Source organism: Homarus americanus, unplaced genomic scaffold (genome assembly GCF_018991925.1).
Source record: "Homarus americanus isolate GMGI-L3 unplaced genomic scaffold, GMGI_Hamer_2.0 scaffold35471, whole genome shotgun sequence".
In the NCBI taxonomy this organism is placed as follows: domain Eukaryota; kingdom Metazoa; phylum Arthropoda; class Malacostraca; order Decapoda; family Nephropidae; genus Homarus; species Homarus americanus.
In genome coordinates, this window is record NW_024731767.1 from 21,893 (window position 1) to 25,925 (window position 4,033).

The following is a 4,033-nucleotide window of genomic DNA, read 5'->3' on the forward strand; positions in this document are numbered from 1 at the left end:
TATGAAATTAGTTGTGTGAGCATGATCTCATATGTGAACTATTTTGGCTGTTGACCAGTTAATCGATTCGTCAATATCTGTATTAATAGATAAATTGTCATTCAAGAGTGAATACCTCCAAAGCTTTACCTGTGTTTGAATATTTGGCTGTTTCGGATTTTCAAATGCTTACCAAAATAATCAGATACATACCCCATTAGTGGTTTAATATACGAATCTGGTAAATCTAATATTCCATTGCTAACATTAAAATTCTCATAATATGTTGTAAATTATGTTTTGTGGATTGCTGCAATTTGTTGTCTGCTGTCATTATTTTATCGAATAATTTATAAAACTTTCTTTATAAAACTTAACTTTTCTTTTTTATTCCATTTTAGCACAATGTGGGGTAAATATATTTTAATACAAATTTCTGTATATCATTCCCTTTTGTTTATTTAAACGTATGTAAAGAAGGAATTTTAAGATTAATTTGTTCTGCTAACTCCTTTTTAAATCGCGATTAATTTGTAATGTCCTTGAATTCTATACCTAAAAATATTTCAGAAAATATTTTTAAAATGCATATTTTTTTTAAGTGTAAAGGGTAAAACAATGCAACTATTACTAATATTAACATACTATAATGGAATTAACAATTGACAATTTTCTCGAACAATATAAACGAATTAGTTGGTATGAGAATTTTGACGACGACAAAAGTGATGAACTTTTCAACCTTGATGTAATATGTCATCTAATTAATAATATTGAGACTAGACAAAAAAAAGTCCCCTCAGACGAAGAGGTACTTCATAAGACGCATGCTCCCATAAGCCAGAGTCAATCGACAATGGAATTTAGTAAACCCTCAAACTCTAATATTACTCTAATGGATCCTAGTGGTGACAGAGATAACGGTGGAGAAATCAATCTGAAGAGATTTGATTTTTAACGCATCGATAATATTTTAGGATCTTTTAATATTATTAAACGGCCACAGAATAGAGGTACTATAAGAAAGGAAAAGAGGTTGAACCAACAGAAACTGAGGAGGAGAATCCGCAAAAATTCAAAGAATGTGTTCTTGTAACATTTATTAGTCCTGAAGAAAGACTCAAGCTAAAATCTCGTCTGTATGCCTCTGTAAAAGCATTAACCTCCTTAACCACAGCAACTATAGCCGTATCATCAATAATAGTACCCTATTCCAATAATGAGACGCCTTTTACTACAGAAAATACGGCAATATATATTGATTATGCACATGATGATGATTCAATAACTCACACTCCCAATAGATTTCTATTTGTTCCCTTTACAGAAAATTATCAATTATTTGTTCCTTTTTGTGACTGGAAACAAAAGGGCGATGATACACCAGTATCTTCCCATACATTGGAGTTGATGCATAATATTATAAGGAACTCTAAATTAATAATGGTGGATTGTGGTTCATACTTCAGAGAAGTTGATATTATGTCGATTATGCAATTTTTTATATCTGCCACAAACTCCATTTGACAACGATGACACTAGCAAACCGAAATATTTAATATGGAGTAAAAAATTTGCCCATAGCAAAATGGCATTGAACAACATTAAACTTTTTTACCAAAGGTTATTTTCAAAATCCACCACCGATACCCAAATTTTTTATTGTTCATGGAAACAATTTCAAGAAAAATGTCAATTGGAAAACAAAGTGACGTCAATTAGGAAAATGTTGAAGACCAATTTCCCATTAAAGCAATATCCTCATATCAATAGTTTTATTGAAAATAAAATCGGGAAATTGTCATTAGGACATGACCTGTTGGTTCAGCGATCTCATTAGTATCGTTTCTACTATAGAGCAATCTTTAAATATATCAAAAAATCCTATTTATCTTGACACTGATACTACATATAATATTAAAATAACTACATCTTCATGGACCCATGAAAATGGGATACATTTTGTTCGTTTTACACTATCTACCAATACCATTAGCATCAACAACAACAAAATCACAGTTACATTCCCAGAGGATGTTGAGTCTTCTCTTATTGAGGCGGTATTCGCCGACACATTTCAATTTGAAAGAAAAACTTGTTCTTCTAAAGTTAGGTTTGTATTAAAAAAATATTCTGATATTAATAGGCAATATTTTAAATTTTTTACTCGTTCTTTTATTATGAAAATGTAACAAATATAAAATTTTCTGATGATGGACTGAGTTGTGATTTTATTATGTAAATTGTATTATTTTTATTAAAAATTCTGTATTATATTTTGTATCTCATTTTCCAAGTTTATTAAGTTTCTTTTATTTTATGGGTAATAGGTTTAATGATACCAATAAAATTTGCAATTATTATTTATTGGATTATAAGATTTGGATATTACATTAGAGCATAAGAGTTAGTATTGAATAGAGCATTTGTAGTAGTTTTAAGCCAACTAACCTCTTGTATTTGTTTTAGGAGAGGAGATACTCCCTATCAGAAATTATTTTGGTGCACTTAACTCCTTTAATCGCTTGACAACATCGATCAAGCGATCCTTGTTCTTGAATTTACTTGAAACTGATGCACTTGCTTCCTCAGGGTGTTTACCTCCGTAAGTACTTTTATATTAGTGTTGGCATAGTCAATATATTGAGGAATTGTAAGTCTAATTAGGTACCCGAATGGGCTAGACGACACAAATGTCAACCACCTGTTGGGTTATGCAGATTTTCTTTTTCACCTCTAAGCCTCTTCGGAGTCCGGTAGTGATCGCTATGGGAGGCTGTAGACCTAATGCAGTAGCACTACCTATATTCTGGCAGAATTTGAGGACCTCGTCTGTATTTCCATAGCATCTCAGCTATTTTGGACACTATTCTGGTTTTCTTGAGAAAGTTAACCTTAGGAGGTCTTAGATTTAGTGGAGATAGGGTGGTATAGTCGTTTGCTATCACTGGCCTAGAGGCGACCAGAGTAGATACCCTTTTCGCCCAGGCTGAGAGCGATTGTGTCGGACCGATGAGTTGAAATGCCACTATCCGGAATATGCACAAGAGATCTGACTAGATTACCCTTATCATGTGTTCATAATTGTTCTGATTGATTGTTTTGGGTTGTTCAGTCTGAAATATAAAATATTAATTTATCATTATATGTACGCACTGCATTATAATTTATCACCACACACACTTTTAAAAATGTTACAGGAATGGACCAGATGAGCAGATTGTAAAAGGTAGGAGGGAGAGTTTATACATATATTACACTTAGTCAAAAAATATATAAACCAACCGGCTTAGTTAATACCTTTTTTGTGTATGTGTCTAGTCCACTGTAATCCATTCTTTATACTGTACACTGTTGCACCACCACACTTTAAGAACGTAACAGTAACGTTCGTTATAGCCCAGCCCAGCCTAGCCCAACCCCTCCCCCCTCATCCTCACTCCCTCCCTCCCTCTCCTCAATTGTAAATAATATCATACCCGCAGAAATAATAAGTTGAATGGATTACAAATTTATTTAGAGTTATAATTTGATGTGAGAGGAATACAATAATGAAATACAATTAACGAACTTGTGGATGATGGTATTAATGGGATACACTGTAATAACTTTGCGGGTATTCCATTTCTATCTCCTTCCACACCATCGTATTGTAATAACGATGCAAGATCATAGTGTCATATGTTAGTTGATTTAAAATCCATAAGATTTAAGAGTGCCGTCGTCATCTCCCAAAATATAATTGAACAATTCATCATCCCAGTCCTCAATATAATCTTCAATATTTCAGTCAACTAATTGATAATTCTAACCAATCTCGTATTTTTTTTCTTTATTACGGACTGAGAGAAGTCCCCTTTATAAGTTTCTCCACATCATTTATGAAATCAGGATTCACATAGGTTTTTCACAAGAATGTATATTTCAAACTCATTAGATGATTTCATTGTATTAGAAGACTTCATTGTAACACTGTTTTAAATGGTATACATTTCTTTCTATGCACGTATTTCTTTTATATTAATAAAAATAATAAAAATAATATTGGAATCTA